The sequence below is a fragment of the Mesoplodon mirus genome, assembly GCF_964341445.2.
Source record: "Mesoplodon mirus genome assembly, chromosome: 12".
In the NCBI taxonomy this organism is placed as follows: Eukaryota; Metazoa; Chordata; class Mammalia; order Artiodactyla; family Ziphiidae; genus Mesoplodon; species Mesoplodon mirus.
The window spans coordinates 49659819-49684718 of NC_138988.1; the positions used below are offsets into that span (position 1 = coordinate 49659819).

Consider the following 24900-nt stretch of genomic DNA (forward strand, 5'->3'; position numbering starts at 1 on the left):
CTCTGCTCCTCCCTGTGCCCTGCCTCTCGGTTTTGGTCATGGAAAACTAGACCACTTCTCCTTTGCCTTTGGGACCCATGGAGTGGAAGCACACGGGGTTGGAGGAATCCTAACTCGGTTTGGTCCAGTCTGCACCTCCAATCTAGTTTTCACATGGCAGCCGGAAGGGTCTTTTGGAAACAAGATGTGAGCCTGTTGTTTAAAATCCTTCACAGAGTTCCCTTTGTTCTTTATAAATTTAAAGAAAAGCTCCTTGCCATGGGCTCCAGGGACTGGTAGATTCTGGATCCCAATGACAGCTCACACCACCGTATTTTGCTCTGCCCATCCCAGCCACAGTGGCCTTTTAAGTCTCTGGCATTTATCATGCTTTTTTTTTTTTTTCCCTGTGGTACGCGGGCCTCTCACTGTTGCGGCCTCTCCCGTTGCGGAGCACAGGCTCCAGACGCGCAGGCTCAGCGGCCATGGCTCATGGGCCCAGCCGCTCCGCGGCATGTGGGATCTTCCGGGACCAGGGCGTGAACCCGTGTCCCCTGCTTCGGCAGGCGGACTCCCAACCACTGCGCCACCAGGGAAGCCCCATTATGCTTTTTAATCACCAGCCCTTAGTGCATAGTTTCCCCTCTCCCCAGATAAAAGAAATGAACCACTTAGCAGCTGCATGACCTGTAGTAGGTCATTTCACCTTTAAGGCAGTTTTCCTTTTGTGATTGAATATCCATGCCTGTTGCCTGGAATTAATGTCTAAGCCCCAAAGCTGTAGATAAAAAAGTGCTCATCACACTATTCTAATAAAGGCCTCCATCAAGTGTGGTCAGACACCCCTACTGGACACACAAGATGTCTTGATCTGGCCTTGCCGAGTCTAGCCACCTAATCTAGCCATCAGCCCCCCAACTTCTCCCACAGAAGATCAGGAAGATGTGGTGGTCTTAGTGCTTGGGGTGGATGCCACAGTTCTCTACCCTTCCCCTTCCCATGCCCCTCTGCAAGGTGACCTCACAGCTCCTCCCATCAAAGCTGGAGTTCCTCGAATCTTGTTGGTTTGGGGAATTTGACCAACAGCAGGCAGCAGAGCAACTTTAAGCCACTTCCAAGCCCAAATCTCAAGATGTTCTGTATGCTTCTGTCTGCCCTCTTGGAAACCTGCCAAACTGCCATATGCACAAACCTGATATAGCCTGAAGGACGATGAGAGACACACAGTCCAGAAGCCCCCGTCACTCGAGTGACACCCCCAAACCAGAGCCACCCTGCTCCCTGCAGGGAATCAAGGAGCGTAGATGAGACCAGGAGAACTGCCCAGCTGAGTCCTGCTCAAACTGTCAACCCATAGAATCATCAACTAAAGAGATGGCTGGTGTTTTGAACCATTAAGTTGAGTATCTATCGTGTGTACACAGCAATACAGTGCTGTTCTCCCCACCTTCCAAACATGTGGTGGGGGCTTCCCTGGTGGCGCAGTGGTTGAGAGTCCGCCTGCCGATGCAGGGGACACGGGTTCGTGCCCCGGTCTGGGAGGATCCCACATGCCGCGGAGCGGCTGGGCCCGTGAGCCATGGCCACTGAGCCTGCGCGTCCGGAGCCTGTGCTCCGCAACGGGAGAGTCCACAACAGTGGGAGGCCCGCGTACCGCAAAAAACAAAACAAAACAAAAAACAAACAAACAAACAAACATGTGGTGGGATTGTGCCTTGTTGCCCATTTGAAGTTGGCCAGGACCATGTGAAGCCAGTGTTCTACTTCAGGGAACTGTATAGCGTTGGGTGGGAACACCCTGCAGGGCCCTCTAGAGAAGCCCCACTAAGACCAGCAATGGGGCATCATCAGCCCGAAAGGGCTAGCCTGAGAAGCAGCAGTAACCTACATAAAAGGTCAGAAACTATGGGCCGCCAAGACTCTTGTCCCTTTCCCTCCACCCTACAGCCCAGACCCAGCAGAGGGGCTGGAACTGCCAAAGGAGCAGGAAGGAGGAGCTCCTGGGTTATCTTGGAGTGTTTGTTACTGAACTGTAACCTAGCGCATCCTCACTGATACAGGGGAAGGGAGTCACGAGCCCTTGGGAGCACAGCACTTATTTTGAAGAGGACCCTCCATCTCCAGCAAAGCTAACTGCGAGGGGGCTATGGAGCAATCACTCTGTGAGACTGAGCCCCACAGAGGTGAGGGCCTGGAACCAGCAAAGGAGCAGAACACACCTTCTGCACGTCAAGTCCTTCTGGCTATAAATTGGACTGACGCTGGAGGAAGGGAGACTTAGACAGGAGGCGAGTGATTCAGAGACACACACACACACATACATATACATATATAGTAGGATAGTAAGAGGTTCAAACTACTAGGTATAAAATAAATAAGTTGCATAGATGTAACGTACAGCACAGGGAATATAGCCAATATTTTATAACTTTCTATGAATATAATCTATAAAAACATTGAACCACTATGTTGTTCACCTGAAACTAATATAATATTGTAAGTCAACTACACTTCAATTAAAGAAAAAAGAAGTTGAACATAAGTATCTGAGTCTACATCTGGAGACTTTTCCATACCCTGGTTCTGCTATTTTGTATTCTGTTAGCTCAAGAAAAACTTAGTTGTTGAAAAAAGTGGCTAATGGATTGTCAATTTACAGGCTGAATCCTTTGTGTATTTCATACACTGTTTCTGATCCTTGACTTTTCATTTTGAAAGCACTGCAGAACCCCTCTAAAGCTGCACATTAGATTTATAGGAACCTAGTAAACGGTTTTTGCTTTAATAGCAGCTTGGAGAATCAGAGCAGCAAATAGAATCCCAATTCTGTTTAAAGCCCCATCTGACGCTTTCTCTGGTTTTAACAATCTATTTAGCTAAAGATAAGGGCTAAGGGCAGTTTCTTTCCTCAAATGAACAACAGATCTGCTTCTTTCAGATAATTAAGAAAAATCCCCAGAGTTAGATTACACCAAATGAGGAAAAAAAAACCTACTGATTTTAAACATTAGCTATTAGGTGTTAGAAAATTATTCTGAATTCTTCAATTCAGCAGGGCTCTGGATTGTTCACCTATGAAAGGGCAACATAGTGAAAACTGCATGACCTATTTTTTTTTGAACTTGTTATTTAAAAATAATTTTAGTAATACAAAGATTGCAAAATAGTAGAATCCCCGTGTAACTTTCACTCACTTTTCCCTAATGTTAACGTCTTACATAGTACAATATAGTAAATAGATTGTAACCAGGAAACTAACACTGATATAAAACTGTTAACTAATCTACAGATCTTATTAGATTTTTCCAGTTGTCCCATAATGCCTTTTTTTCTGGTCCAGGATCCAATCCAGGATTCCATATTGCATTTAATTTCATTTCCTTAGTCTCTTTGATCTATGTTAGGTCCTCAGTCTTTCTTGTCTTTCATAACCTCTACCTTTTTGAGGTCTACAAAACAGTATTTTGTAGAATGTCCTTCAATTTGGGTTTGTCTGATGTTTTCTCATTATTAGATTGAGGTTATATATTTTCAGTAAGAATAGGACAAAAGTGATGTATTCTTCTCAGTGCAGCATATTAGGAGGTACCTGACATCAGTATGTCCTGTTATTGGTGATATTAACTTTGGTCAGTGGGCTGAGGTGATATTAGCCAGGCTGCTCCACTGTAAAGTTACTCTTTTTCTCTTTGTAATGAATGAGTTTCATGTAGGGGAACTACTTTGAGATGATGTAAATATCCTGTTTCTCATCATGCATTTGTCCTCTAATTTCAACAGCCATCAATGATTCTTGCCTGCAAAACTTATTACCTGGTGTTTGCCTAATGGTGATAGTTTATTCCCATTATCCTTCTATATTAATTAATTGGTATTCTCCTCCTCTTCACCTATTTATTAATTATTTGTTTCTATTAGTATGGGCTGATGGATCTTTGCTTTATTCTGAGTTACAATTTCCTACCACCATCATTTTGTTACTCTAATTGTCCCAGGTTTGGTCACTGGAAGCTCCTTTAGGTTTGAATCTGTGTCCTTTTCCACATGCCCTGACTATCTTTGAAGACTTCCTTACTTGCTAACACTACAGGGTTCTCCAGGCTTATCTTATATTTTCCCTGTTCCAGTCTTGCAGCCAGCATTTCTCCAAGGAGCCCTGGTTAGTTTTGTTAGGGAATGGTACCTATGAACTGCTATCTGGGCAGAAAATAACTGCTCAAAATTTAATCATTATCTAGTAGTTTATAGGTCTTTTTATTGTTATGTACATATTTTATAGATTTATAAAAACTTCATCTGCCATTTGTATAGCCAGGAAGAAATGAAAATGGATTTTGGTGAACAAATGCAGGTCTCTGCCTCAAGAAAATACTAGAAGCAATCAAATGTCCATCCATAGAGAAACAGTTAATTAATCCAGTACCCCATTTGATGGAATATTAGACCACAATTAAAGAGTGAGTTACATCTCCCATGCTTTTTTTTTTCACTCACAAGCCCGAGTTTAGTGCTGTAAAATGAATATCTGCCCATGTATCTCCCCAAGTGAGATGAAACCTTTCCTCTCCTTTTCCCCTCAGTTTGTCATTCATCTTTGACTTTATTTACTCCACGCATCTACGGAGGATGAATTTAAAATTTTATGGAGTCAAAACTGATCAATGCTGCTGCTGCTGTTAACGGCCGCCATTTGCTGAAGATGAACTATTTGCTTGTTCTGTGTGGTTCCTGAGGCTGCTGTCTCAGTCAACTAATGATAGGCACTTAACATTGACCTCCCTTCTAGCTCAAGACATAACACAAGGACTCTAACAACATCTACCTGACTCCTAAAGTGATCAAAGGCGACTTTTCTCACTATATTTAGGCAGAAATTCCAGATCTTGAAAAACTCATTTCATTTAGAAATGAAAGAACATAAAACATAAACCAATAATATGGTGTGTGTGAAAACCTCTAAAACATAAGTAAATATTATACCACTCAGGTGGTAAAGGAAGAACATAGCTGTGAAAACGCTTACTATTGGAATAAAAAGTAAATTTTATATACACTCTGTGCTTTCAATACATTTGGAAACATATAATCTCTGAAAAATAAGACACGAAAGCTGAGATGATCAAACTCAGTTAGCAAGGAAGGGATTCGCTAGAGTCAAGAAAATAATTTGTAGCAAGCAGTAAATACCACAGTAAAATTTAAAACAGGAAAGGTAATAGCAAAAAGGACTCACTCTGCAGAAAGGTGATCCTACGATGTGGGGTTATGTTTGAGAAGCTCACATAAGACACAGGACTTATTACAAAGATACAAGAAGATGAAAATCATTAGAGAAGACATAAAGAAATAATTGGATCCTGAAGAAGACTTCAGAATGACTAGAACGGCAGCATTATTCAAAGATAAAAGAGAATTCCTGGGCTAAATGAGGGAAGAAGACAAACCCATCAATGAGGGAACCACCATGTGTCGGGTCAGCCTGGTGAAAAGAGATATCTCTTTTCCTGCCAGCAGGTTCAAGTGTCCTGTCAGAACGTCAAGGTGTCAAAAGAAAAGGAGGACATCCAAACACACAGGCAGGAAAGTGGGTCACCCATGAAGAAAGAAACCTTAGACTCACTTCAAGTTTCTCTTCTCCAATGTAAAACAATGTAAGACAAAGTTATGACCCAAGTATTCTCAACCCAGACAAATGACCACTCAGGAGCAGAGAAAACAAAAGCATTGGAAAATATGGAAAACTCGAGGCATAAAAGAACTTGCACTTGAAATAATTTAAACATGGTTAAGTTAAAATGACTGGTATAAACGGTTCACAAAGACAATTCACCTGTTATAAATACTTAATGAAACAGATGACATGTAATTTAGAACAGATGACACGTAATTTAGTTTTAACAGTAATAAAAATACCACGAGCTGTAGTAACAAAACACAAGTAGTGAGGGGGTGGAGGATGGAGGAGGAAGCCAGCTTGTGCTAACTTCCTCATTTCTGTGGAGGAGAAGTAACAAGACAACAAGCATGGTATTAGTTACAGCTGACATTTGAGTCCTTCGGATGTGTCACATACTATTCCTAAAACTTCACGTGTATCATCTCCTTTAATCCTCCAATCCACCTCATCAGGCAGTTGCTGTGTGGCACTGTTCCATTAAACCCACCCTACAGCTCTATGAGGGACTATTATTCCAATTTGTAGATGATGTCCTGGGAGTCAGAGTGGTAAAGGACATACTGTAAGTGATAAAGCCAAGAATCAGTCCTGCTTACTCTGACCAAGCCAGGCATTTGCAGCCAACCCAAGCTGACCATGTTCCTCCATCCTCACTTGGAATTTCAGCCATAAGTGACCAAGGAGGATATACTTTCCTGCCTCTGAGCCTCTGTTCATGCTGTTTCTCTGTCTGGGAACACCCTCTCACCCTTGGAGAAAGCCACCTGCTATGTCAGGATTGTCACAATTGGAGTTCATTTTATTTGTTTAATTGTTTCTTGTCTCTGTCCTTAAAATGTGAACTCCATGAAGGCAGACAGGTTTTCTGTCTTGTTCACTGGGGAGACCTTTGCAATTAGTGTTGAAATGCCTGGTACATAGGAAGTGCTCAAATAGATCAATGAAGACGCCTCCATCATTCCAATCAGAAGTAATTGCTCCTTGGGTCTACCATAACATAATGCTTGCATCACAGGTCCAGTTCTTATTTCAATTTGTATTGCATTCACTCCCTTTTTGTGTGTCTCCCACCCTAAATTTGTAAATTCCTTGTAGATTGGATTAGGTCTCAATCAACTTTATATCACTCTCAAAGCAGCTCTCAACCTTTTTTTATTTTTGTAGGACTCTACTTTTTTTTTTTGCCCCCTCCCCCTACAAGGCAGACTCTGTTAGCTGTGTACCCAATTTCCGGTCCCTACTTCTCTTTTCCTCACAAAACCTCCATTTTTTCTTGGAACAGCAGTGTGTCCAGCTTTCCTGACAGTTGGAAATGGCTTATGACACAGTTCTGGCCAAGGCAATGTACATCCAATGTAGATTTCTCCAGAGTTTTGCTTTCCTGATAAAAGAGGGAAGACTTGGTTGCTCCTACCTTTCTCTCTTTCCTTCTTGTCTTGAACACAGACACGATGTCTAGAGCTGCAGCAGCCCTCTTGCTGTCCCATGACAATGGGGACATAAGCCAACAGGCCAAGGTGGCAGAGAAAAGGAAGATCGTGATGGCTTTGCTGAGTAGCTAAGCTAAGGCCAGCAATTTCTTAACTCTAGGCTTCTTACTATGTGAGAAAAACCAACCCATACTTGTTTAAATTACTATAAGTTGGATTTTTTGGTCCCTTTAACCAAAATTTTCTTTAACTTGTCCAGCTGATATTCTTAACTGGTACAGCACTTACATGCTACCCTCCCATGGGTATATGCAGATTTTTGACAAACCCAAACTATTATTGCAGGAGAGTAAATCACTGCAAAATTCTGAACTATGAGGAGAATGAGACTCCAAAAGGTTAAGTGTCTGCCCACAGTTATGCTGACAGTAAGCAGGGGAGTCGGAATCAAATTCAGGTTTCTCAAGACTGCCAAATCCATGCTTGTGCCCTGCCCTTGTCACCTCATCACAAGGTATATGTGTGCCACCTGCAAAGCCATATCCCTTGGCTTAATGGAGATATGGGGCCTCTGATCACTGCCTTTCAAAGACCTCACCCTGGAGGAACACTCTCCTGGGTGTAGCTGCCATGGTTTCAATTCCTATGATGAGGGTGCAACTTTGTTGGCCAAATATTGCCTGGCTGTCCTGGATACTTCTTTTAAGGGCCACTTTAGAACATCCCCACCAGCACCCTTTCATCCTGGTCATCCTCCCAGCCCAAGCTGGAAATACATTCTGTGTGTTTGAGGAATGCCAAGGAGCTTGAGTACCGGTGACTAGGACAGACCGAGAGGGAGTTGAGGAGGCAGAGGATAAAGATAAGGTTACACACGCAGAGGCTGGTCCTGCAGGACCTCAGAGGCCTTGGGGGAGGACTTTGCATTTATTCTCAGTGTGATGGAAAGTCACTGCCTGACTTTGAGTGATCTGTATCTGTAAAGGATTGCACTGGTTTATGCATGGAGAAAGGACTAACATTTTCATAGACAGATGATGGCTTAAGCAAGGGCTATGGCAGTGGAAATAGTAAGAAGTGGTGTGTTCTGGGCATATTCTGAAGTAGGGTTTCTTAGTGAGTTGGATGTGGTGTGTGAGGAAAAGAGAGAAGCCAGAGATGAATCCAAGGATTTTTGTCCTGAGCAGTTGCCATTGGAGAAATGGCCATTTACTGGGATGATGGACAGTGGGAAGAAGCATGTCTGATGGGGAGAGGAGATGAATACTGGGCATTTGTTTTTGATGGGCTAATTTTGAGATGACTACTAGAGATCCATGTAAAGATGTGGTTAAAGAGAGTTCAAATCCCCTAAATTTCCAGTCCCAAACATCACACCGATTTTCACCATCCAGAGGCCAGATGCAAGGCACCAGAATGAACTGTGTGGGCTCTGTCTGAAGATGAAGACAAACAACAACCAGGAATCCAAACAAACACTCTGAGATTTTAGCTTTTCAAACTCATTTTGCTGCTGAACCCATTAATATGTTACCAAGAAGATAGGTGTGTTTGTGAGAAATATACTTACCGATACTAGTTTAATGCAGTGCAGATAATAGAGAGAACTGCTCCCCTTTAAGACTGTCTCCAAAACAAACAAAAAATACACAAAGACACATATAAATATGGTTGTTCTGCAGCATGGTAATGTAATCAGTGGCAGAGGGCTCTGGGGAGCTGACTGCCTGAAATGGTCAAGCTGTCTGGGTCTGAGGCCTGGTTTTGATTTCTAATAGCTCTATTAACCTCTTCATGAATGGAAAACATAGGCTGTAGAGATATTGCAAAGAGATAATCTCCATAAAGCTTTTAGCACAGAGTCTGAGACATAGAATAAACCCAATAAATATTAGCTATTATCACTTACATTCACAGAAACATGTAATACAGACACACGTAACCCACTGAACACACAGTTTCACACCTGTGCACTGAGAAACACACACTAGAAAATCTACATTTATGGTCCATACGTGCATAGATACAGAAAATGCTTTAAATTTTCTCATTCCCTTGCTGCCTGTCTTGCTTGCCTTTGACTTGATAACATTCCTTTTTAATGATTTTCAAGAATGGAAGGATTATTTTCTTTTCCTTGCAAGAGCTGGCTATTACTACTGATGCCTGCCATGGCTCAGGGCTTGCTGTCCTCCTGAATGAATGACAAATACCCTCAGCAAATCACTTTCTCTAAAAATAGACCACCCCAGATGATGTTTGGCTTCCATTCTCATTTCCATATACCTTGAAAAGAAAAAATTCCATTCTTGTTAGAGACTAACTGCTAATCTATCCCAAGCAATGTGACTTGAACGAATCTCTCAAGTTTTGCAAAATGCCCTAGTTTTGCCTCATCTGTTTATTGGATTTATGTAAAATATAAATGGAAGGCTGACAGATTTCTCCATATTCTGCCTGTTGAACGTTCATTCTGTTTGGCTTTATGGAACCGTTTACCTAGAGTATTTTACCTTGATAACTTAATGCGTGACTTGCCTTCTCTATTTCTTCCTCCAGATGTGTGTGAATGGATTGAGTGGCTCCAAGATACCTTTCAAGTTATAGTCACTGTGTAGAAGCAGATGAATTGTTTCGGCATTATTAGCCAACTAAACTTCCGATGGACGTAATTCCCCAAGAGTTCACTTGGTTTTCTGGGTCAAGGACCACACGGTTTATATCATCCATACTGTTGGGATGCATGTTTATGGCAAAACAAACAAACAAACAAAATTAAAAAGAACATTTAGAGTGCATTTTATATGGGGAAAATCAATACTGTTGGCCCAATATGCATAAACCAGCTAAATTCTGATTTTGACCACCCTGCTCCCTTGATTTGAATTGGAGAGAGGCACTCACTCAAGATCTTAACGCCAAATCATTAACATCTCCTCTGAAGTCTGTCTTGGCACATTTACTCTGGATTTTCAAACCAGGGAGCACTGAATCTGGAAGACTATAGGGAACATGTCAAATCTATACTTATATCCTTCTAGATGCCATTCAGTAAAATCAGGGGCAATGGATTTTGCAAATTTCATGCTGGTAACTTTGACATCATTCCCTGGACAGAGGTAACTCCTCTCTGTGTAACTGCTGTTATTATCATTATCTTCATCAGCATCAGTAATATTTCCAACTACAGTATGTAAAGCAAGGGAACCACAATATTTCACACTGATTCACTCTGCTCTGGGGTGGGTGCCACAATTTAAGATTGATATTCCCCCAGCCACATACAATCATTTAGGTACCTATGACTGCAAGTGCTAGGAAACCTAGATTCAAACTGGCTTAAGCATAATGATACTGCTTCACATAACATGAGGTCGTAATGCAGGAGTCACTAGGGATGGCTAATTCAGCAGCAGAATGACATCACAGAGGACTCAGGTTCTATCAGATTACTCTGCCTTTTTCATCCCAGCCTTAAAGCTGGTTTCCCTCATGGTCAAAAAAATGGCTGCCAGTTTGCAAATATTCAGTAGCAGGAGGGTGATGGCATCTCCCCTTATGTCTGTTCTTACCAGCCTGCCTGGAAAACCTTTCCCTCAAGCTCACCATCAGATTTCCCTTCTTATTGGCCAGAACTGTAACCACATGTCCTTCCTAAACCAATCACTGGCAAGGAGAATGATCCACTTAGACCAGTCAGGATTTACCTTCTTGGTGCATGGGCTGAGAACACTGTTTCCTGAAGAACAGGGCGGTAGAGAGAAGGGTGGGCACCAGAGCAGTATTAGCATTTTATCAGGAAGGAGAAAGGAGTAAATGGCTCTGGGGTAGGCAACTAACAGAGTGTCGGAAACGTATGGCGCTCCCTGGTGGAGACCGACTGAACTAGCGGTAGATGAAGGAGGAGGAAATGAAGGAGGAAGGAGGGGGCAGGAGAAGAAGATAACAAGGCCTTAGGGGAGCCAAGAGCACGTTATGCCCTCCCCTACAGTATGGGAAGGACCTGTGAATATGATGGGATAGTCACTTCCTTGGTTAGATTACATTGTATGAGAAGAGTGATGGGATCATCACTCCAGGGTTATTACTGTGCGGTGTTGTATAAAACGCCATCCTAGCAGGCTGGAGTGAGACCGTCCTGTTGAAGTAAGCTTGAAGAAGAAGTAAGCTTCCAGTTGGGACCAAGGTGGCTTCTAGTTACTGAGAGCATCCCTGGCCTCCAGCTGGCAAGGAAATGGGGACCTTAGCCATGAAGCTGCAAGCAACTGAATTCTTCCCACAACCAGTGAGCTTGGAAGAGGACCCCGAGCTTCAGGTGAGATGCTAGAGCTGGCTGACACCTTAACTTCATCCTAGGAAGATGCTAAGCAAAGGAGCCGACTAACCTGTACCTAGATTCCTGACCCACAGAAACTGTGAGGTTAAATAGATGTGTTAAGGTGCTAAATTTGTGGTATTTTGTTATGCAGCAACAGAAAGTCACACACCCACTTTGGACTGTCAGATGAGGGAAATAAACGTATTCTTTGTGTTAAGCCGTTGAACTTCGGTGGTTCATAGCGGTGTGTTACCTTAACTAAATAAATACAATGGCATTAATGAGGCTGTTCATATAAAGGCAGTAAAAGCCCCAGGAAATGCGCAGGGACTGTCTCCTCTGGAAATCTGGTCATGGAGGCGGTCTCCTGGGGCTGTACCCGCTCTTGAAATGGAATTCTGAACAGCTATGAGTTATTAGTTGTCACCCCCAGGTTACAGCACTTTTCGTTTATGGGATCTGGCTTGTCCCAATTAATTAGAATCTGTGCCAGAAATTAAAGCATGATACCTTTGAGAACCACTAGGACTGCCTGTTACATTTATGCAGCAGGAAAGGCCTTGCATTTCTGGCAGGTACTAAGGTGTTGCTGTTTTTAAATAAAACAAGCAATAGTCTACCCAAATAGGGAAATAGGATTCCAGCCTGTTTTAGCTGTAAAATGTCATACAACTTTTTGAACAGACCTAATGGCTCTCATTTAAGTGAACATATAGTATATACCAGGTACTGTGATAGAAATCTATACATGCTTCCTCATGTAATGTTTGTCTCAACCCTGAAAAAGAAGTAATATAAATCCCATTGTATTGATGAGGAACTTGAGGCTTAGAGAGGTTAAACGATGTACCTAAGATCACAGCTTTTGAATGGCAGAGCCAAGAATCAAACCCAAGTCCGTGTGATTCATTTATCTACATATGAATTCATTTGTCATTCATCCAAAATTCCATTTCCAGGCACCAGTGAATTTCTATGAATTTACTCACATATAGTTTTACTGAAAAATTTCCATCAAATGAATATATGACAAATATCATATGATATTGCTTATACGTGGAATCTAAAAAAAAGGGTACAAATGAACTTAGTTACAAAACAGAAGTAGAGTCACAGATGTAGAAAACAAACTTATGATTACCAGGGGATGAGGAGGGGAGGGATAAACCGGGAGATTGGGATTGACCTATACACACTACTATATATAAAATAGATAACTAATAAGAACCTGCTGTATACCACAGGGAACTCTACTCAGTACTCTGTAATGGCCTATATGGGAAAAGAATCTAAAAAGAAAAAGAGTGGATAAATGTATATGTATAACTGATTCACTTTGCTGTCCACCTGAAACTAACACAACATTGTAAATCAACTATACTCCAGTAAAATTTTTTTTTAAATGAGTACAAGTAGGGACTTCCCTGGTGGCGCAGTGGTTAAGAATCTGCCTGCCAATGCAGGGGACACGGGTTCGATCCCTGGTCCGGGAAGATCCCACATGCCACAGACCAACTAAGCCCGTGCGCCACAACTACTGGGCCTGTGCTCTAGAGCCTGCAAGCCACAACTACTAAGCCCGTGAGGCTAGAGCCTGTGCTCCACAACAAGAGAAGCCACCGCAATGAGAAGCCCATGCACTGCAACAAAGAGTAGCCCCTGCTCGCTGCAACCAGAGAAAGCCTGCACACAGCAACAAAGACCCAATGCAGCCAAAAATAAATAAATAGATAAAAAAAAAAAAATTTACTTTAAAAAATGAGTACAAGTAACACTTGGGAAATCTGAATAAAATAGGTGGATTTTATTAATGTCAATATCTTGCTTATGATATTATGCTATAATTTAGTAAAATGTTATCACTGGAGTAAACTGGGTGTAATGTACAAGGGAGCTCTCTGTATTATTTCTTATAATGGCATATGAATCTATAATTATTTCAATAAACACTTCAATTAAAAGAAGTAAAAAATTTCCATCATCTATTTATTTTGATACTTTTTACATACATGAATTATCCTACACATTTTGTCCTGTGATATGCTTTTTCCATGTCAGATTATAGACAGAAATAACTAATTTTATTAATATTTCTCCATGCTGTGGATATAGTGCATTGTACTTAATCATTATAATAGTGATGGAAACTTGAGGCTGCCCAATTTTAGCTATTGCAAGCACTGCTCGAATGAATATTATCATACGTATATCTGCGTGCACAGGTACATTTAATAAGAGTAATATAATAAAAACTAATATTGGTGGGTGCAACTTATGGGCTGGGTATTGTGCTAAGTGCTTTGCATGTGTTATGCATTTAATTGTCACAATTACCCTTTGAAGTAGGTTTCATTATGATCCCAATACTACAAATGAAGGGCTGTGGCTTAGAGAACTGCCACTAATTCCCCAAGAAGGATGGCGGAATGGACTTGCTGGTTTTCATTTTTAAAAAACATGCTGTTGTTATATGATTGGAATTCACTTGAGTTTATGTATTTATTTAGAGTGGATTGACATCTTTACAGTATTAGTTCTTCTCATCTAAAAAATGTCATGCCTTTACACTAATTTAGATCTCCTTATTTGCTTTCCATAATGTTGGCATGTTTCTTCACATTGCACATACATACTTCTTGTGAAAGATATTCTTCAGTATGTCATAGTTTTTGCTGGTGTAAAGAAAATTAATGGATTTTGTATTTTGAGCTTGTCATATACAGAATTGTCTTATATTAGTCATGAGAGTTTCATTTGATTATTTTAAACAGACTTTCATATGAACTGCTTGTCATGGCAATTTTGTCTCTTCATTTCACTATTTATTCTTCTTGCTTATTTTTCCATCCTGGCATTTCTGGAGCATTGTTGAGTAACACAGGCAAGGGTGAGCTTGTCTTGTTCCTCACTTTAAGGGGACTCATGATTCACTGCTACATGGGGTGTTTGCTTCAGTTTTCTGGTGGAGAGTCTTTAGCAAGTAAATACGTCCTAGTGTACCAGGAATCTTTCTGATAATCGGGAATTCCAATTGATTCTGCATCAGTGGAGTAAAAGCAATTTTCTCCTTTGTTTTTTTTTAAATCAAAGTAGGGGATTACATACATTTTAAATGCTTTGCTGCCCATGCTTTTTGGGGGTCCATTCTCCTTGGTTATAAGAAATTCATTTTTGAATATACTGATGGCTTTGTGAATGCTTTATGCAGTATTTAATTTGTATCTATGCTCTTTCGAGAGAGATGATGACTTTCTTTTCCAGAGTCATCCCAATGTCTTGATTTTGGATTCCAAGTTGAATGTACTCTTCCCTTAGAATCTGAAACCATGGTGCCTTTGACTTTGACACTCAGCCTGATGTGACTCATTCTCATTATGAGAAGGTCACCTGTTTTTTAATTTCTGGAGACATTTAGGGATTTTTCTCTATTCTTGAAGTTTAGAAAGATCATTATGACTCTGCTAATTGTGTATGTATAGTTCTTTCAATTTTACTTTTCATATCATTCTTATATTTTTGCTTTTACTGCTTGACACTTACTTATATTTGACTTTTATTGCTCACAAATTGCTTTCATGTTGAACACTTCTGAATCCAATTTTTTTTATTTAACTTTTTATTAATTTTCTTCATTTATTTTTCATATTTAAAAAATCCTTAAATTTTTTCTACTTGTTTTTTTAATTATCTTCTGACCTCCATTTCAGCTGTTCTGTCCTAGTGGAGATGACCCGTTGGCTTCCTGTTTCCACTTTCAGTATCTCCAGACCTTTCGCTTATAAATTATCTTTCCTTTTCTATCTCTTTTGGGAAATTACCCTACTTTACCTTCCATTTTACTGACAGTCTTCAGATTTGTTAGTTGTATTTTTCAGGCCTTGCATTAATTTTTTTTTAGATTTTGGAAATCTTATTTTTTTCCAAAAATTCATTCTTAACATTGGTTGTCCCTTTTTTTTAAAAAAAATAGAAACCAATTCTTTTGATATCGTCACAATACTTCTTGAATCTCTCTGAAGATACCAACTAGAAAGTAATTTTATAGAGTTGCCATATGATCCAGCAACCCCACTCCTGGGCATATATCCAGACAAAATTCTAATTCCAAAAGATACATGCACCCCTATGTTCATAGCAGCACTATTCACAAGAGCCAAGACATGGAAACAACCTAAATGTCCATCGACAGATGAATGGATAAAGAAGACACATTACATATATACAATGGAATATTGCTCAGCTGTAATAATGCCATTTGCAGCAACATGGATGGACCTAGAGATGATCGTACTAAGTGAAGTAAGTCAGAAACAGAAAGATAAATACCATATGATATCACTCATATGTGGCATCTAAAATACGACACAAACCTATTTACAAAACAGAAACAGACTCACAGACATAGAGAACAGACTTGTGGTTGCCAAGGGGGAGGGGGGGTGGGGGAGGGATGGGTTGGGAGTTTGGGGTTAGCAGATGCAAACTATTATATAGAGAGTGGATAAACAACAAGGTTCCATTGTATAGCACAGGGAACTATATTCAATATCCTGTGACAAATCATAATGGTAAAGAATATATTAAAAATGTATATATATGTGTAACTGAATCACCTTGCTATGCAGAAGAAATTAAAACATTATAAATCAACTATACTTCAATAAAAAAAAGTTACTTTAGTCATAATCCTTGTGTTATCTCTCATTTCTCTCGGTTAGTTTGTTTAGTTGTGCGCACTGGTCCTTCTTACCTATGCTTTTGTTGTCTGTTCTTATTTATGGGTGAAAAACTAGCTTCATCACACAGGTAGCTGGGATCGGCTTCCTCTGCAGATAAGGCTCTGAGTACATCACTCCCTGGATCCATCTGAGTTGGGAAGGCTGACAGGCAGCCTCTGCTTTAGGATATCTGGGTGGGGATCAAAAAGGCAGGATGGAGGCTCCCACAAATCCCAACGTATGGAGGGTTTTGAGATTTGAATGCTTTCATATATTTTATTCCTGGGTAGAGCTGCCTTCTGTCTTGGAGTTACGGTTTTTGAAGTCAGGAGTTATCTTGGGCTCTTCTCCTCTGTCTGGCCCCTGAATCCATTCTGGGTGACTTCCTAGGCTAATGCTTTAGGTTGTTTAGACAGAAGTCCAGAGGTGTTAGCCTCCAGCAGGAGCCTATACTTCTAGCTCTTTGCATCCTTGGGGAATGAGGAGGAATGACAGAGCCTCTGGGTGGGTAACTGCCGAGACCACCCTTGCTCTTTGCATGTGCTAAGTCTCAGCTTGGTGGGGGGATCTCCTGAGCTCTGCTGGGAACATCTGCTCTCATGGCTATAACTATTAACTCCAGAATCTGCTTTGGACAAGTTTTCTCTCATCTGCTTTCTCCATTACTTCAATGCTCTCTACTTCATATCTTCCACAATTTCCTCACAAATTCTGGCCTGCTGATGGTATCATTTCTTGTTTTACCATCGTCATTGACATAATCTTTTAACCTACGTTATCTGTTATACCAATGGGATTTTGCGAGGAAAGGCAATTAAATACCTACCCCTGGTCTAGATTTGAATGACGAGTCTTTAATGATCTTTAAAGTAAGGCTGACCATTCACCTGGACGAGTTACCACCTCAGCCTCAGTTTGCTCACCCGTTGTTTGGATCAAATATTAACCTACCACAAATGGACTGTTGTAAGGATTAGAAACTGGATTCAAAGTACCTGGGTGACAGGGACTCAGTACATGGCACCTGCTCTTACTATCTGCACTACAGTGATTTCGCTGTGCCTCACTGGAGGGGAACACTATACCTACCACTGGATGGACGGTGCGACTCAGCCCGACACGGGACACAACCTGCATAGCTTTCCTTACAGAAGAGCGAGAGCGAGCAGCCTTCGGCACCCAGCCTCAGCTACGCACAGAGTGGGGAGGCTCAGGAGAGTTAACCAATGGCTGTAAGCTTCTGGCTTCTCATCTGTAAAGTGGGCATAAAAACAAGAGCTGTTTGGGAAGGCTCTGTGCAGGTTAAATGAATAAGGCCTGGAGAGTGGTATGTAGTGACCAGTCCTTCCTCTGCCCTCTTTCTCCTCTTTTCATATTCACTCTTCCCCTCCCCCTCCATCCTCCTCCTTTCCTTCATCCTCTCTTCCTGTGTTTCCACTATTATTGTTGTTGTTATTGCTACTGAACCAGGACCCGGAGAACGTATTAATCCTTTTATTCACTAAAAATAGTTTTTGAATATCTACCCTTTCTTTAGCCTCATAAGGGAATAAAATTTGAAAACGGATATAGTGCTTTCCCTACAAGCCATTACTGCTTTTGGAATGTAGATGTGGAAAAGGTAAACCAAAGAAGCAGCAAACCAGCCAGCAAACAACCAACGGGAACTTAGAGCCAGAACTGGGTACAAATTTCAGTGTAGACTCGTATCAGTCACATGCCCCAGGGGAAGTCACTTTGCTTTCCTTAGCCTTGACCTTTGTGGTTTCCTCATCAGTAAAATGAGGAAGAAATGGAATGATGTACACGGATCACTTTGCACAGCAAGGCCTAGGGAAATGTCCGTCCCCTCTCCCTTCCCCTTCCCTGGCTCTGCCAAACCCTGTAGTGGGGATCGCACTGCAGGGCCAGCTTCATGGGGTCACCACCTGTGTACGGTCACTCAAAGCCCTGCACTGAGAAGAGCCCTGGGTTTGGTTTAATTCTCTGCTGTTGCTGTCGAAATTCTTAATAATGTTTGATCAGGGAGCTCTTATTGTCATTTTGCACTAGATCTGTAAATTATGCAGCTGGCTTTGCTTGCTGTGACACAATACACGGAAGAATCTGTATTTGTCTTCCCAGTAGACAGGGACGAAGCAGATTCCCACATGCGTGAAGGCAGCAGCTACGGAATCTTACGGCCGGCTGTCTGTGGCTTCAGCTCTCCCAGAGTCATTTCTATCCAAGTTCCCAAAGCAGCTGGCACAGGGCTCCTTGGGTTACCTGCAGCACTTGTAACTATAGCTCTGATTTGACACACTTACTATTTTCTATCCAGGTCTTTAAGGTAGTTCTCTGCAAGGTTTTGGAAGTGAAGCAACTTCCTGCCTTTCTGTTAATGACTTTTAAAGGAATGAGCATGTTTAGAGGATAATAAAACTTCTAGGAATAGGCTGGAAAAGGCAGGCTCATGCTGTGCACGGACTAGAGTACGTCCTCGAACGTGAAACCCCTGCCAAGGAGACGCACAGCTGGGAGGTGTCCCTGCCTCCTTCCTGAACCTTCGGTTAGCCATCTGTTCCTTTATTTCCAGAGGGGATAGAGACTGCTTTTCACAAGCCAACATGACTTCCAAATGGAGGGACAGCAACCTTTTTAGAGGTTTGATTTCCCGGTTGTTTCAAAATGAACCCCAAAAGTTGTTTGTAGGTTTGAGCAAAGTTATTCTTAACCATATGAAGACTTCCTTTGCCTTCTTTATCCAAGTCCACAGCTGGGGAAGGAGGCAGGGGCTATGGGAGGGGGAGAGAGGCTGGGCCAACCCAGCGTGGTCCTGGCGCTTCCCTCCTCGCCAGCTGAGTTCACTCTGGCCATTTGTGGGGTGACAGAGGCTATGGCCTGAGCCCTTACATACACGCAGACTGTCTTGAGTCAAGAGAACATCTGTATGTAATTTCAGCCACAGCAATAAATTAAGAGGATGGGTTCCACAAGGATGAGGGTACCCACCAAGCACACCCGCCTTGTCTCTCGATTTATTGGCCTGTCATGGGGTGAGCAGTAGAAACTTAGATTGGGTAACAGCCGTGGCCACCACCTCTCCCCCCAGACCCTCCGTTCACCCTCCTTCTGCCGTATGATGCAGGTATGATGCAGTGGCGCGTTAGGGGGTAAGCAGCCAGTTCCCATGGCCTACAGCTCTTAACATGCTTTCATACGGTGGGTGTCTATCAAACTTTTTTCAAATGTAGCGCTCTTTTTCTGACTAAAAAATGAGCAAAATTCCTAACTGTAGAGCATGGAAAAGGGGAATGACTGCTCTGGCTGAAGCAGTGCAGGTAGAACCCCGAGGTAGTGGGTGCTGTTGGTGTCCTGCCCAGATCCTCTCTACTGGGGCCCTTGCACCCACCTCCCAGATGTCTAGGTTTGCAGATCATTCTTTCTTCCCAGAATTGCCCTCAGCTAATGGAAACTGTCTCCCCTGGGAGACTGTGCAATGTCTCCCTTCCCCTCCGCCGACCCCTGGGGTCAAAGACTGATTGATACAGAGTAAAGCAGTCCTGCCCTATTGTCTTAAGGCCGACACAACCCTGTGGGGCTGTCTGTGCCCCAGAGCCCCGCTGTGGATCGGGCCAAGACCACCTGAGACTACATTCTTGATCAGCCCCATCTCCTGTCCTTTCCTGCTTTCCTTCCTCCTTATAGGTTTCTCCTGAGAGTACACCCTCCATAAATTACATGCTTCTGAACCTCATGCTTTTCTTTTAGAGATATCAACTTAAGGTGAGGAGAAGGGGAGAAAAAAATACCTCAGTACCTTCTGCAGCTACAGCAACTTTACATGTTGGAAATAGGCTTCCTCAAAGTTGGACCTATATGATTTGATGATTCTGACCACTGAGAATGAGGTCAAAGCTGTTGCTCTCCCCTTGGGCCTCTGTCTACCCCACAGCTGCTGTCCAGAGCCTGGGAACCAAGGGCATGGGCTCTAAGAATGAGATTCAGGCTCTCTGTGCAGCTGTCCAACCAGGTTGTGGACAAACTTACAAGGGAAGGTCCAATTAAGAACCAGAAAGGGTCCTGCCATGAAGCTAGATGGCTTGGCATATTGCTCTTGGCTCCTGATATACAAGCTTAAAATATCTCCCACCTTCAACCCCATGATTTATTACAAATTAGAGTATCAAGTTTTTTACTTCCTGCTGTCTGCCAAAGTCACCCTATAGGCAGCCTATAAATGGAACTTTGCCAAAATAATTCTAATCACAAGGACTAACAAACAAATCACCTATAAAACCACTGCTTTCTCAGACAAGTTCATAAAATTCATGAAATTCTAGAGCCCTTGGGTTATCAGAACCAGACTGAAGTTACTCCTTCTGGAAAAGAGACCATTCAGTGATTAAGAATCTGCACATTTGAGACGCTTCAGTGGGCTGAGTTGTGGTCTGAGTTGTGGTCTGACATGAAGCCTCCTGATTGTACATCGTGTTCTCTCTTTCATTCATCTGAAGAACCATAAACCACATGCTTTAATTTTGTAAGTTGGATTTTTTTCCTTTTGCTCTTTTTTTTTCTCTCACGCAACATATTCATGGAACATTTATTTTGATAATGTTACTGTACTTCCAGGCTATATACCTGAGGAGAAGAGATAGAGTCTGGTATAGCAATTAGAAAAAAATCACTCCATAGAAATTGACAATAATGAAAACTTCTATTTTGGAATTTATCTTTTCAAATGTTAACTGGAAGGTCAGATCCATTGGGGATGATCACCAGCAAACTGATCAACACATGGAGGATCCAGTACAAATGGATTAATGAAAAAAATGGATACCAGAAACTTGAGCTTAATCAACTTGTCCTTTAAACAAGAATTAAGAAATATCAAACCTATCAGGAACTCAGCAACGGATTATGGAAAATGCAGCTAAGAAACAGAAAATGTAAGCAAAAAGTTCTGATGAACCAATCGCTATGTAAAGTCACTAAGTAAAGTCAAAACACTGAAACCCAAAAATCCTCTATTTACTTCCCTGATAGTCCATTGAGTTCAGTTTCTGTTTCCTCTTAAGGAACATGAAATTCCAACTAGTGTGATGATTTATTTTCCAATACAAAAGCAAACGAAAAGAAGCATGTTAGACGACTCAAAGTAGCCTGCAGAGAGAGGATGGTCTTTGTGTAGGAAGAGTATGAAAAATGTTAGAGTCAGACACAAGAAGCAGGAAGGCACAGCAGTATGGAGTTCATTAGTGCAAGAGGAAAACTGCACGTGAAAAGTTCAATAACTAGTGTTTAAAATGGTGATCCTGAATAATTAGGAAAAGGAAGTTACAAAAGCAATATAATTGCTTTGAAATTTACAAAGCATTTGCAGCTCTATTATACGTGAATGAAATTCCATGGGGCATATTCTGCTTTTGAAAGTACGGAGATGTGAACCTTGCAAGCAAAATTCTCAATAGGGAAATGCCTGGAACATAAAAGGACATGTTCTCTTTTATCTGGAAGGGTTGACCCTCCAGAATGACTCCTTTCCTGAGCATCCTTGCCTGAAAAGTTTTCTCTGTACTTTTTTACAATTGGAAAGATGGTGCAATCATTGTGCAAAGTCTTGGGAATGGTCACAGAAGTGGGTGGCAATGTGGGAGAGAGTGGAGACAAGATCTTAGGAGAAAAGTTTAAGGACTTATGAAGTCAGGATATTTGGAAGAGTCCTCTGCAGTATATGAAAATCACCGATGTTTATGACAGGGGTAGGGTTGAAATGAGTGAGAGTGAGCCTGGAGAACGGAGAGACCTACTCGGGTTGGCAGGTGACTGCTGATTTTGGCAGTGGGTAGAAGAGACTGAGTGTGTGGATTTTAAAGCTATACGTTTTAGAGGAGGAGAGATCAGAGTCTGGAAGCAGTAGTGAGGCAGCCTCCTCCACTACCGAGCCTGATGAGGGAGAAAAGAGCCACCGTTTGAGAGGCTGCAGGGGAATGGCTGGGCATCAGAGTCAGAAGTGAAGGACACATCAGAGACGTTGAGGAGAGAGAGGATTTACTGAAGAGTAAATTCCAGAGGGTAGAGTAGAGAGTACCGACCACTGGGGAGGGGTGGCAGACAGAGTTGACGAGTAGATACGCAGACCTGTATGGAGATTAAACTGTGAGAAAGGAAGGGAGCTCTGCAGCCTTGTGCTCTTCTGGTGATTGACATGCCAGGGAAAGGGGTATCATGGGAATCTTTTCCAAGGTTTCCAAGTTACCTTGTTCTGATAAAACTGAGAGTGCTGGAGATGAAGAGAGGGAATGTGGGGGTCTTACCGGGGCACGGAGCACTCTAGGACCTCTTTTCACTGCTCTCTCATGTCAGTTTGGAGGGCAAGGTAGCAGTGGCATTCCTGGAAGCCCAGGGTGTTCTGGATCCCTCTTTACTCTTTCTCTTGTGCCTGACCTCAGTCCTTCATGCTGTGGTCACACTTGCTCCCAGACCTGAGGAGAAAATGCTGACTGACACTTCTGCTATGGGGGTCATTAGGAACAGATAACAGGTCCAAGTTTCATTTTCAGATAAATGAAGCACCCTCTGAGGGCTGACAGCCATCTTGTCTCCTGTCCACCTGCTTCCAAAAACCTCTCTATTCAGGCCCCCTGGGGGTCACTGAGGATGAGTTCTGGTTTTCTGGCTTGGCTGACTCCATGGATGATGCTCATCTCTGGATGAGAACACAAGAAGAAGAACACACAAGAACTGAGCTTGCATCCGAGTTGAGAATGATGAGTTTAGTTGAGGGTAGGTTGAATTTAAAATATATGAAGGGCATCAAGACAGGTTGCCCAAAAGGCAGTGGGATATATTGGTCTGGAGCTCAGAAGAGTGATGGCTGTGTTGGCTTCAGATTTGGGTGTTATCAGCTGGTGGATGAAATAAAAAGAATAGGTAAGATGTCCCAGAAAGACCCAGAGAGATTATGAAGAGTGAGAAGGGCTGAGGGCTGAGAATAGAATGCTGGGGAAGACCAACCCTTGAATGATGGGTGGAGGAGAATGTGACAGCCAATAGGACTGGAGAGGAACTGTTACAGCAGTAGAAGGGGAATCAAAGGAGAAAATGAGATTTAAGGAGGGAGTAAAGAGAGAGCACAGCACCTCTCTAGATAAAGGTGGAAACGTGAGCACTGGTATTTAACTTTCCTGATTCCAAATCCAGATCTAAGGGACCACTGGTATATAAACACAGAGAACTACAAAAAAAGGGATTTCACAAGATAAGAACACACAGGAAGCCTGCTAGAAAGAGTGAGGATGAGATAAGATTGAAGGAAGGTCCCAGGGCTGTCCTATAATAACTCATCCAGAGATATTATGAAGATTTAAATGAAAGGAATAATTTTCAGGCAAAATACAAGTTAACAAACCTGATTCATGTCAGTTTAGGAAAAGAGAATAGAATAAAAAATACAAAAATGTTTTCAAATTTTATTTTAAAATAGGTGCCAGTTTTAGATATTGTCCCATTTTTTCAAACATTCAAAGTGGAGATCTGGGTTCTACAAACTGTTCACAGAACAAAAACCAAAAAGAAACAAACAAAAACATCCATGTATATCTTCCCAAATAATTTTTTTAAACTTGGCATATCCTTAAAAATAATATCTGACCAAGGACACAAAATGACAGAGAACAATCTTTCTTATGTATATAGATGTAAAAATAATAAAGTACTGGCAATGAAAACCTAGCAGTTTATTAAAAGAAAATCCCCATGGTCAAGTGGGACCTTTTCCAGGAATGTAAGAAGAGTTTAATTTAGGCTATCTATTAATATAATCCATCACATAAAGAGGCCAAAGGACAAAAAAAAAAAATCACATGATCACTTTGATACTTGCCAAAAAGTCATTTGAAACAATTCCACATCCATTCCTGGTGGAAATTCTTAGTAAGCTAAGAACATTACCCAAATTTCATAAGAAACACTGTCTCAGTTTAATTGCAAACAGAGTGGGAAGTCTGGAATTTGTGTAGAAGGAGGACTTAGGAAATGATTTAGTTGGAAATGGATTTGTCTTAAAGTTAAATTTGCAAAGTACCACCTGATGTTTCTCAGGCTGAATGTGTAAATTTTAAGTGGCTTGCAGAGTAACTTGAGATACAAGAGATCTAACAGTACCCCTTAGTACCAACACTGTAAAATATACACCTATACTCAATGTACACTTACAGCAAAACTTAGGTAGCACTTAAAGTTAGGTACTAGCCCAATACCTCCACTGATACTTACTGTATTTTGGGATATCTACTGCAATAATATTCTGTCCCTACCTACCCCACTCCCCTAACCCCCAAAAGAGTTAATTATAGTTAGAGAGGCAAAATTATTTTTGTAGATACTATGATAATCTACTAATAATAGCTAACATTGACTCACTGTGTGCCACGCACTGTGTTAAGCACTTAGGATACACTCATTAACCTAACCCTAATGACAGTGCTGCAAAAGACCATTAGTATGCTCATTTTACAGAAAGAACAGTGAGGCTCAGGAAAGTGAAGGACAGGGAAGCTCATTAAGTGGCATCCCAAAGCCATACATTGGGATTTGAACACAGCTGCTTCTGACTCCAGAGCCCACAATGAATCAGTAAGCAACACTGTACTTCTTTATTAATGAATAAAAAATGGAATCTAAAAGACCTTAGATTACAAAATTAATATAAAACTAGTATAAAATATTCAGGAAATAGCTAACAGAGGATTGGGCAAAAAGTATTTGAAGAAAATTACTAAGCGTTTATGAGTG

General features: G+C 41.6%; 1 protein-coding gene across 5 annotated transcripts in view; it reads right to left on the bottom strand.

Annotated features, from left to right (window-relative positions):
* Positions 1 to 24900, bottom strand: part of STAC (SH3 and cysteine rich domain) — a 103716-nt gene that overhangs the window by 67423 nt on the left and 11393 nt on the right. The gene's annotated exons all lie outside the window — the stretch shown is intronic.